The following is a 12,693-nucleotide window of genomic DNA, read 5'->3' as shown; positions in this document are numbered from 1 at the left end:
CACACCCACACGTTATTTTTGTGTGTCCAAAACCATGCTTATGAATCTATCCCACGTTCCTGTGGGTCCAATATGGGTCCCAGTGTGTACCTGCAAAAGATCTCAGGCCTCTCAGCAGGCACTTGAACATGGATTTTCTGTTCAGCTAGCATATGAGAAGGGAAGTTTTCAGAACATATCCCTAGTCGCTGCTTAATAGACCCAAGTCATGGTCACAAGTGTCAATGGCTCTGACGTGAGTACCTTTTTTCTCTCTTGCTTTGGATTTGAAAATGTTTCAAGATGTGATCCTATGTTGATAACAAATGCCATGAGCCCCTATTATACTTGAAAGCAATGGCAGATTCTATGTCATTCGTTGCCACAGCAGGAAACTCCTGACCATGCCCCAGATAATGCATCATAAGGCAGAAAATTTAAAGTAAATCCTACTCACTCTTCCTACCTCAGTACTCACAGCTCCTTTTCAGTTTAGAACTAAAGAGAACTACAAATGTAGTGGAGAGGCTGTTGCATAACCTCTGTGCTCTTGGCAAAACCTCTGCTATTGTGTTTGAAAAACAACAGTTGGTAAACACTGAGAATTTTTGTGCAGCAGAGACTTCTGCATGAGGGAGCAACACCCGGCTGTAAATCTGAGCGATGTCTTATTCCACATGTAATCAATATTCAGGGCTCAGCTTACCTGGGGTCCCTGGTCAGCCACGGAGCAAGTACAAGTCTCCACAGATGGAGAAATGCCAACTTGAGCTCTGAAAGGAAACCAGACCAGAGAGTGATATTCCTCCTTGGCACTGCCAGGCACATTACAGAGTTTTTCACCCTCCTGTGAGCTGAGAGAGCCCTTTTCTCCCTTCCTCTCCCAATCCTAGTGACAGCATGAGAGTATGGAGGGAATTTCAGTACTGGTGCACCTTTATTTCCACTCATTTCTTTGTGGTACAAAATCCATTCTCAAAGAGTTCAAAGGAGACCTGCTCTGTTGGATGCCTGGATTGCAACAGATTTTGCAATGTAAAACTTTGCACAGTACTTTCTTATTAAAAAATTTCCTTCTGTGAGTTGAGATTGATATATCTAAAGTGAGTAGCAGCTGAGGAGATTAGGCAGATTTTAAGACTGAGTATTTTTCAGTATCGTACCATTTTTTCTCCTCACCCTTGTAAAATGTGGTTTTCTTAGAAATCTGCATTGCCATAACTAGTTTTGGATAGTTATTCCCAGATCAGTTTTCTCTCTAGCACTTTCATCCTTTGATGTATTTATAAAATACCTTATGCTCCTTAATTCTTTCCCCTGACAGAAATAGTTTGCTACAAATTACTTCACTGTCAATGTTCCTGCAAAATTTTACACTTCTAAGTCACATGCAAATTTTCTGTGATTTATTAAAAATAAAAAAACCTAGCAGCTTATGCAAAGAGAAGGAGCTCATTATTAAAAAAAAAAAAAAAGGTGTTTGGGGGAAGCTACCAGAATTTTCCATTTTTAGTAAAAAGTCCATAGCATAGGCCTGCAAATTACACAATTTCATAAATTACTTGCTCTGGACTACTTGCATCTTAAACTGGGAGAGCATTATGCTGCATCCTGTATAAACACATGATACTTTCACACAGAACAGCAGAGAAATTGCTTCTTGGTGTTTGTAACATCATATAGCATTTCATCATTACCATATTTGCTGCATCAGACTTGAAATTTCTTGAAGATTCAATATAATCTTTGCTGAAATGTCAGTCCTGCCTATTTTAGAACTAAGTGTACCAAGTTCCCTGCCAGTTACATGAAGTTAAATCATGTTTCCACACTGACAACCCCTCAGCAAACCTTTCATTTTTTTTCAATATCTCATGGCTTTGCAGGCTTCATGGTACAGTTTCTAAGTACATCTAGGCTTTGGTAGACTATCAAAGCAGCAATCCCAGTTCTTCTTTTGGTCTTTACTTCTCTTTTCCTAAGAATATTTTATCATTTGCCAAGTTGGGTAAGGAAAAGTGTATTTAAATAGTGAGAAAAGTCATAAAAATCTATATAAGATAGCTATTCTGTAAGTAATAAATTGAGCTTAAATTGCAGATGTTCTTCTGCTTTCTCATGTAATTTGCTTCTCAGCATGGGTGTGTATATTCAGAGATCCACAGTTCTGCTGGAAAGCGGGCTGTTTTCAATAGAGTTTATTTAATAAAAGGCTATTTGAAAAATTACTTTCCAGAGGGTGCTATCAAAAAAGCACACTTGTACCAATAATCTAACAATTTTGTTGTATAGTAAATTATCCAATTTCCATTACAACTGATGGAGTGCAGCAATTAGAGGATGTGTCATATGGGATGATATGAATTTTATTAGCTGTTATCTTTGCTGAAACTAAAGCAGAAAAATGCACAGGAGCATTCTTACTTATTGCGACCTCACACCTTAAATGAGATCCTTCATCCTACTTTTGTCAATCAGAGTAAACACAATTATACTGAACTGTCTGAGACTGAACTGTCATTGTATTGAGTCCTTCATGTGTTAAAACCTGAACAATCCATAATGAATTGCAGTTCAGTGCACCTGAACCTGCCATCCCAATGAAGCTCTGTAGAAAATTTAAAGATGGATAGGCTCTGGTTAACACCTGTTTTTTGAGGTCAAAAAAGTTATACTTTTATGGAAAAGCTTTTGTTTGCTTGTGCTTCACTTTGACTCTTTAAACTAAATGCTCCTTTCTTCCAATGCAGATATTAGAAGTATCAGTAGATAAGACAAAGAAAGTGAGATCAGATATTGATGCTAAATGAGTTGCAGTTAAGTAACTGCTGGTGAAATAATTCTCACAAAATGCTTTGCAAACCATGAGTGAGGAATACCATGAAGGAGGGAATATTTCTATTAAAATAAATTGAGAGATCAATCCTTAATCTTTTCCTTGTCCTGGCTAATGTGCATTGTCCACAGTCCCATCAAGCATCTTAAAGCATGATTTTGGGGTTGCTAAAATTTCATGCTTTTGTGACTAAAGATAATCAAATACCCCAGATTTCTCATCCTATATTACTTTTCCAAATATTTTACCATACCCAGGTATTAGGCCAGATATATCTTTTACATTTTCTGATCTATCACTTTCTTATTCAGGGATAAGTTTTCACATGCTACTGTTCTGAGAAATACCTTAGGTCTTTTCCAGCCAAGTGTGTGATGTAGAGAGAGCTGAAAGGAAGAAGGGACAGAAAGATGTTTTTCCTACAGTTTTCTGGGGTGGGGTCATCTGAAGGATCCACTGTAAATAAACTTCCTGAAACATTATGAAAAAGATGAAGAAATCATTTTCCCTTGCTGACAAAAGGTTTCTTTTTTCTGTGCAAACGCAAGAGAGCAGATCAATACTTTGTGATATAAAAGGGTATAAAAAGGTAGGTGTCAATACTGTGACAACATGTTCCCATGCTTTTGACATTTGTTCCAAGTACATGTAATGTACCTCTTATTCCATAACCTTACAAAAAACTTCTGAGGATTTACTAAGCTGTGTAACTGGAAGCTCAAGTCAAACATCATTGCACCATTTCTGTTTGTGTGCTTCATTACTTAAAGTGAATGCATAAAGGAAAAAATGCAAACTCCTCTTTGCAGCTACAGTTTTACAGAAATAAGTTAAAGCAACTTCACCATGATTACATGAAAGAAAGTTTAAATAGATTGAATCAGATTTTAACTCTAATAAAATAAAACCAAGCAGCAGAGCTGTCCCAAAGCTAAACAGAAATAGTGAATGGAGAATTAAAAATTAAAGTTGCACTAGTTTGAAAATTCACAATTCATTGTGAAAAGGATGAGGTGTACAGCTAAAAGCTAAAGCAGAAGATAGAATTAATAGCTTTTGGCTTTGGTATTTGCTTTCTCTATCTTTTGCACTGGTTCAGAAAAGAGGCAGAAATTGCTTCCCTTCTCTTATTTAATATGGTAAATTATTTTCCCTTTGCATTTGTCCATTTCCCCATCTTCTCTTTGTCCATTTTAAAGTGAATACTCCCACTCTCTGAGCCCTGGGTAGTATCACAGTTCCAGTAAGAGGAAGCAGAAAAGATTTACTGTGTGCCAGGACTTTGACTTTCTAGTTCCCTAGGACCTTTTTTCTTCTCTTTGTCTCTTAAAATGCTCCATGATGGGCATTTCTGTGAGACAGAATGACAAAAACTGCATAGGAGAGAATGCCTTAACACTAGTAGCATGATAGATTCATGCCTAGCTCTATTTATTCCCTGGCTCTGCCAGAAACTTCACAGCTTTGAGTGACTCAATCATCCTGAAAGTAGTTTCTTGTATGTGAGAAGACACTATTTCTTTGTCTGCACAGACAGTCATTGCACAGGCAGGTAAATCTCTACATGGCTTGACATGAGCGATGCACTGCGGAGGTGTAGGCAATATTTCTTTCAACTGCCAGAAGAGAAAGTAGTAGAGAATTCACAGATTGCTTCTTTTGTGTTGATGAAACTTTCAGTTAGGCCCTGTCTATGAACAAGTCTGGGGACGTAAAAGCTCCAAACAGACAGAAATGCCCTATGTTCCTGGAAACAATGGTGCTTTATTATAAGGAAAACATTTCAGATTGGTGTCTCAGTCCTCCTCTATCTCTTCATTGTTTTGCTTACAAGGGGTTTTTTGAGCAGCTGTAAATTTTAAGGACATAAGATTTTAAGGACTTAAGATTTTAAGACATAAGGATCATTTGGTTTGATCTTTGCCTAACATAGGCCATAAAATTTCACCAATAATTCCTGTAGTGGAACATATAATCTTCCCTTAAATTGTAAGTGAATACTGTCAAGACCAATAACTTGTGGTTTACTAGAGCATAAAAACATCCTGTCTCAATTTAAGGAATTCTGGAGATGATGAATTTCCTTCTTCCTTGGCAATGCATGATTACTGTCACTGCAAACCATTTGTTTCTAATTATTGTTCTGAACCAGAACCAAATACAGGGCTGCCATATGATACTGGTGAGTATGGCCTGAGAGTTTGTCACACCCACAATGAGGAACAGAATATTCTGCTTTCTATCTCTGCATATGTCCTTTGTCTGCTGGCCTTTTGTAATTATGTTATATGGATTTTATGCTGTGGTTGGCTCCAGTTCAACCCTTACTTTACTTTTACCCTGTTTAATGCTAAACCACACTTAAATTTATTCCTTTCTCAGGCCCCATAAAAAGGGGTCCCAGATCACAGAAAAGAGAAGGCAGGAATTATCTGGTATGTTATGGGATGTAACAGAGAGTGCACTGTGTGATGATGGTCCTTTTTACTCATAGAAGATGATGTGTTAGGAGAAAAACCATGGTAGCACAAGGCAGCTATCTGCTCCTGAGCCAAGCATCTGCCAAACATAAACTTACTGACTTCTGCATAAAGTACACTGGGACTCCAACTTCCAGGCACAAATGGTCATTTCTGAGCCTGCTGACTGAATCAGGGGATCAAAGAGCAGCACTGTCCCAACACGGTGGATTCCAGAAATATTAGTGTTGCCACAGTGAAACTTCAAATTGAAAAAGATACATCCAATTGCAACAGTCGCAGCAAGTCCATTCCCAATGTGTCTGTTTCCACACTCTTGATTCTTAAGGAAAGGAACAAATCCCCTAACCTCTCCTACCATGCAATGAAATCCTACAGATAGGGTTGTTTTATTCTCTTTATGAGTTGGCGATTTTCCATTTTCATCGTTAATCTATCTGTAATTGTCAAAGTCATGTACTTGCCTCAGAAATAGATGTTTGAAAGTATAGCTACAAAGTCTATCTCAACAGTGTAGCAGCTGAATTAACAAATCAACGTGTCTAAATCTGTGTGTACTGATGAGAGTCAAAATAGTATTTTGGGAGACTCAAAGTCTAAACAGAAGAAAAACCAAATGTTAATTAACAAATCAAATCTTGAAAAAGTGATAAGATTGTTACTTAACAACATAAAAAAAATTGGTCAATATATGTTTAAAAAAGAAAATTGAAGTAAATTAGCTAATGCTATTAAGTTGTGGAAAATGAACAGGGAATCACAATTAACTGTTGTGCTTCTATGGAGAAATATCTAGATATTAATATACTCTTAAAAAACAGGTGAAAATATTCTTTCCTTCTTTTAGTCCACTGAGTTTGCTTATAGCACAAATGTGAATTACTGCATCACTCTTTCAATATATGAAGGAGTGCAACACTTACTGAGGAATTTACAGCAATGAAACAGTTACTCAAGCACAGGACTTGGCCTTTCTCTAAATGCCTATGTTTCATAGCTCAAATATTGACTTAACTATAAACACCCTCAGCCTGTAATTTTAGACATCAAAACCAAATATATGAAATATGCCTTGGAAAAGAATACTGAAGGCAGCAATAGTACATAAGTGACTACTCTGTACAGAAAGGAATAATAGTATTTTTAAAGAACACTTGAGCTAAAATTCATTTCTATAATTTTGCTTTTTCAGAAAAAGAGAAATGAAAAACAACTCAAGGTCTGCTTGCTAATGCTAAGTCCTTCCCAAAGAAAGGGGAAACCGAATTTTTTGCATAGTAAAATAATGATCCAGATGGCAAAAACAACCCACCCTGAAAATAGTAAAAGATGCAGGCTATGTTTCTTGAGGTCATCATCAGTAACAGTTTCATAACAACTCTTACAAGCTCTCAGCTGTGAGGACACCAAAACAGTTTCGTGAACTTTGGCCAAACTGCATTGCTAATCTATTATTCTAGAAATGTGTGACTGCAATACAGTCCTGGGTTTATGATTGACCTGGCCCTGTTTGACATGAAAATACCAGAAAAGAAATAGCAGTTTATTTTTTTTCATAGAACTCCTCTGCTTTCAGAATTCATTATTACATAAATATAGATAATGTTGGAAATATTTTAATGCAGACATTCCTATGTTACATAAAATCATCTTCTGATTCACATTACTTTTTTCATACATAAAGAAGAGAAAAAGTTAGGGTAATTTACTATATACAAACTATTAAGAGGTTAATCACCTTGGTGAACTGAGATTTAAGTAGCAACCTCCTGCTTCAAGATAGTATGTACATCTATTGTGTGACCATTTGAGCAAAATAAAATATGAAGCTATTTAATCTACAGTTTAAAAAAATGCATGAACTCCGAATCAAGAATTTGAAATATAGCTATTCTGAAGCAAAATAAGAATTGACATAACATAAAAAAGCATGATATTTGATACTGGAAGACATTATTAATAAAATCTGATCTGACCACTGAATAACTCAAAAAATTGCACATATGAACATAATGAAACATGTGGAGCTGAAAATACATAAGATAGGCAATTATTTAACATAATTTATGGAGAAAAATCAAATCAGAATGGGAAAAATGGGCAAATAAGATTTGCGTTCATGCAATCAGTGGCAATTTGCAAAAGAATTAAAATTACCATGTATATTTTTCTGGCACTTTGGTCTAATACAAAAGGAGTCCCCATTACTTCTAGGTCATGAATGACAAAAGCTCTCTAAATCAGAAGGTCCCTCTCTGTGTCCAGCAAAACTTCTGAATACAGAGAGAAAGGTATTAACAACTACTTCCTTATAGTAAACAACTTCCTAAATAACTCTCTCCCCCTATAATCTGTGACAGAGTTGCTGGCAGGTATTATTCCTAGGAATGCACTGGTGAAGGGCTCAGTTACTTTTGGATCCTGTATACTCCAACTTTTTGCATTGTGGAACAGCTTTACATTGTGGAACAACCATAGCAAGTGACTGCATGACTTTTTCCATAGTTAATATATGATTTATCCAGCCTCAATACTTGGGATTACACTGTATTTATAGATTAAACTGAACTTCTTGTACCAGCTAATACCACTTTATTTTATTTTAAGTGCATCCTAGCAAGACAATCACTGTGTTGTTCTTAACAAAATAATTTCCCTGTACCCAGAATTAATATCTCCTGGAAAATGGGTGTTGGGGAATGAATTGAACATCATGAGTTTTCAAATATTTTAAAATTTCAACCAACAAGCTAGTAGAGAAAAACATGGATATAGTCATTGCATAAGTAAAACCCTACATTTGCATGCACAAAGATTACATTTTCCCACTCTTATGTGGATTCAGCTGACAAGAACAGCAAATTCCAAATTCTTGCTGTAAATATTTTTGAAAATTTAATTATATGCTTTGTTTTTAACAAAAAATTTGATGCAAATCCCCTTAAATTCCAGATGAATCATAGAAAACTGACTGGAATACTAGTTGGATTTTTTTTCACCTGAAAAATATATGCAGCAAAAAAAAATGTAAGCATATAATTCATAATTCAAAAAAGCAATACACTATCCAGACATAAGTAGCTAGAGGTTCTTGTGAAGGTTTCTTGAACTAAATCTGGAGGTTTGTAAAACATATGCACAGCTCCCATTAAAATTAGTGACTGGATTCCAGTTGGACTCGATCTGCCAGCAATGCAAGGCAGCTACAAATCTAATGTCAGAAAATCAGTCTGTAATCATCTGTCTGAAAGCTATATTTGATGTAAGGTATATTAACTATATATTAGAATCTGTTAAGTATTAGGAAGAAAATCTTGATGTTTGTACTTTAAACACTGGCAGTCCTCTCTTTGGAAGATAACAACTTCAGTCATGGACAGTTTTGTTTGAGATTTTGACATAGCATAATATATTCTGCATTGCTTATTAAATTTAAAAGAAAAACAAACAAACATCAATAGCAAACTTCAGAATGAGACTACTACATTTTACAAAATACTATATCACAAAGGCAGTATAATCTAACCCTTATACTCATTTCAAATCCTTTCAGGAAAAATTGATGGATTTAATATATGGAAAGATCATTCTATTATAGACATTGAAAATTTAGTAGTATTTGTTTTGAACTGTGTTTATGTTGTCAGATAGAGCCCTGAGAAAGACATCAAGTAGCAATTTATTTTTGGAAGTTATAAAGGGCAAAATAGTGTAGATGTCTTTTAAATGACATAGTAAAATACCCAGAAGGATAAACAGCACAACTGTAGGAAAAGAAAAATACTCTGTGTGTAATAATTTTGAGCATGCCACTGTTGGAAAAATACAGTCATTTATGTTCAAGGTAATTAAACTGGTGAGACAGGAAGAGATAGTCTAAGGTAAGTTTAGAGAAAAAGTCCTTGGATTAGAGATTTCTGTTCTAAAATGCATGTTTGACTCGCACTGTAAATGAAAATGCGTATCATTACCAAAGATTTTTTTTTTTTTTACAAAACCAGAGTTTCATGGGATGAAAATTGAAATTAATAAATTTTGGGGGTTTTTGTTTGTTTTTGTTTGTTTGTTTGTTTGTTTGTTTGTTTGTTTTTAGCAGAATGAACAGTCTCAATAATACTAAAAATTTAACAAGGAATGCTCGGATACGATTAAAGAAAATATATACCACACTGTGTTGCACTGATCTTGGTTAGACACTAGCTGCCCAAAGTTTCTCTATCCCTTCTCTCCTCAGCTGAGCTGGGGAGAGAAAACACAGCCAAAGGCTCTTGGCTTGGAAGAAGGACAAGAAGAGTTTTCTGTTGTGGACCAAACAGAGTCAACTCATGGAAATTAATTTAATTTATTAATTACAATATTAATCACATCCTAGTAGGGTAATGAGAAGTAAAACCTAAACCTTAAAAGACCTGCCTCCCACCCTCCCTTGTTCCCAGGCCCAACCTCACTCCTGATTTGGCTCTGCCTCCTGCCCCAGCAGTGCAAGGGGTCAGAGAATGGGGCTTGCAGGCAGTTCATCACACGTTGTTTCTGCTTGTCCTTCCTTCTCTAATTCTTCCCCTGCTTCAGCATGGGGTCTCTCCCTTGGGAAGACTCCTCCACATGGGAGACTTCTCCAGTTTGGTCACAACCTTCCACAGGCTGCAGTCACTCAGAAACAGCCTGCTGCAGCATGGGTCCCCCATGGGTCCCAAGTGCCACCAGCACAGGGCCACAGGTCCTGCCAGGTGCCTGATCCACACACCCCAGGGAGACACTGCCTTCTTTGGATGCATCCCCTTACTCTCTAGTGAGGTCCTGCATGGGCTGCAGGGGAGGATCTGCTCCACTGTGGACCCTGCCACCGGGAATCTGTGCTCCAGCACATGGAGAGCACCTTCTCCCCCTTTCTCCCCTGACCTTGGTATCTGCAGGGCTGTTTCTCTCAGATATTCTCATTCCTCTCTCCAGCTGCTGTTGCCTAGCAGTTTTTTTCCCCCTTCTTAAATGTTATCCCCCGTTATGCCTTGGGAGCCACGCCTTGTAGCAATCCTGGAAACAGTTGGAATAGGCTTTGTTGAACATGGTAGAAGCTTCTTGCAGTTTGTCACTGAAGCCACCCTTATACTCCCATCACTGCCAAAGTTTTGCAAAGCAAACTTAATGCAATCACACAAAATTATTCAAATTACTATTTGCTTAACACTAGATATAGCAGTACTTTGCTGGATTAAGTGCATGGTTCTGAATCTTTCTCCAAAGTAAAGATCAGGCAATCAGAAATAGAAATTACATGACATTGAAATACTGATTTGTTAAATTTCATTTACTTATATCCTTAAACAGTTGGAAATACGCAGAAAATAATGATTCTGAACATGCAGATGAATGTAAAACCTATCTTAGCAGTCTAAAGTTGCAAGTTGAAGCTCTAAACTGTGAATTTCAATGTATCATATGATTGAATCTGTGTTAGTAATATGTATGTATGTATGTATATATGTGTGTATGTATGTATAGAACACACGTCAGTCAGTAGAACAACTGCTGAATGCACAATCTGAAGACAAATATATAGTCTAAAAGTTTGAAGTGATAAAAGCTCTTAGGGAGCCCTCACTTCTGCAGGAAAAGAAAGACAATAATTTTCTAATTATACAGTAATTTTTATGAACATAAATGGATAATAAATACTGAAAATTTCTACATGACCAAATGATAATTATGTTTTATATTTGAAATAGTCATCAAGGAACTGAAGCAGGTAATTAAATTAAATAAATTAAATAAAATTAAATCATCTGCTTTCATCAAATTTGTAAAAATACATAATAAAGTCAGTCAGAAACATGAATTTGGGGTATACACTGTTCCCTGGAAATTGCTGAAATTATATTGTTTATAAATATATGTGAGACAATTCATGTATGCGGAATCCAGAGAACTTTGTGTTAGTCAAGTCCATTCATTTCAGCAATGTTAGCCCAGATGACAGTCGTTGAAGTTCTCTGCCTAGGTTTATATGATGAACTAGCCTATGCCACCCCAAACCAGTCATACTACAAGCAGAGTCCGGCACCTTTCACCACAATATTCCTCTAATGCTGGAAAAGCAGGAATGCTGTGACCAGGGCAGACAAACGAGGCATAGCACAGTGGTGTGTGTGTGTGGAAGGACATTTCTTTGAAGAAGAAGCATTCCACTGACTGCGTGGAGAGACTTGAAGTCCACATAACCCAGCAAATGGGACCCCTTCTGTAAGCATCTGCACAGGCCAAGGGCACTGCCTGTTCCTTAAGGCTCTGCTCTGGCTGGAAGGCCTGCACCGCCTACCTGGTGGTGGCCTGCCCTCAAACGGAGCTGCTGAAAGGAGAGGCTGCTTTGCAGTTCTCAGACTCCAGGAAGAAGACCCTTCTGCTGGGCTGGGGACTGGCAGCAGACCTGCCTGCAAAAGCTGTGCCCAGGCTGGGGGACTGTGCTTTCACCAGTGATACAGCCTGGAGTGCTCTGGGTATCAATGAAGGATTACAGAGCTCTGGGAATGGTGGTAAAGTAGTCTGGAGTGCAGGCACTTTTCTCCTCCATTCTCCCAAGCATGTGAAAGGGACAGTCAAATGTGGTGAACCAACAGTGCCAGAGGACTGGTGCCGTAGACAGGGCTCAGCCACTTATACCACGGCACCAGCTTTGAGAAAACTGGGCTGCTGAGGGCTGATGGGAACATTTGTCAGAGAAGTGGAAGATCACCTTTGGTCGTAGGCTTGCCAAGCTGGTGAAGAGGGCCTTAAACTAAAGTTGTGGCAGGAGAGGAACCTCAACCCACCCCATCCACACCAGTTTGATGCCAGTGCCAGCAAGAGATGCCTAGAGCTTGGAAAAGGATCACAAGTTGGGCAGGAGAGCAGCACAAAGGAATTTCTGCCTCTTCAGTCAGAAAATAGTCTTCATCTAGAGCTCAACTTATACGCCCGTATGCAAGTGCATGTAGTGTGGGAAATAAGAGTAGCTAGAGATGTGTGCTATGACCTTATTGGCATCACAAAGATGTGATGGGATGGCTCTTATGGCTGTACCATTGGAATGGAATGATACAGGCTCTTTAGGAAGGTCTGGCAAGGGAAACAAGGAGGAGATGTTGTGCTCTATGTCAGTGACCAGCTGGAATTCATGGAGCTCTGTTTGCCCTCGGACAGATGAGAAGCTGACCAAGAGACACCAAGCTCTGATGCAGTGCACATGCTGGAGGGAAGGAATGACATCCAGAGGAGCCGTGACAGACTGGAGAGCTGGGCCCATGTGAATCTCATCAAGCTGAACAAGGCCAAGTGTGCATGGTCCTGCATCCAAGCTGGGTCAATCCCATGCACAAATACAGGCTGGGCAAAGAATGGATCAAGACTAGCCATGGAAAGAAGGAC

Source organism: Ammospiza caudacuta, chromosome 5 (genome assembly GCF_027887145.1).
Source record: "Ammospiza caudacuta isolate bAmmCau1 chromosome 5, bAmmCau1.pri, whole genome shotgun sequence".
NCBI lineage: Eukaryota > Metazoa > Chordata > Aves > Passeriformes > Passerellidae > Ammospiza > Ammospiza caudacuta.
This window is presented reverse-complemented; position numbering follows the sequence as displayed.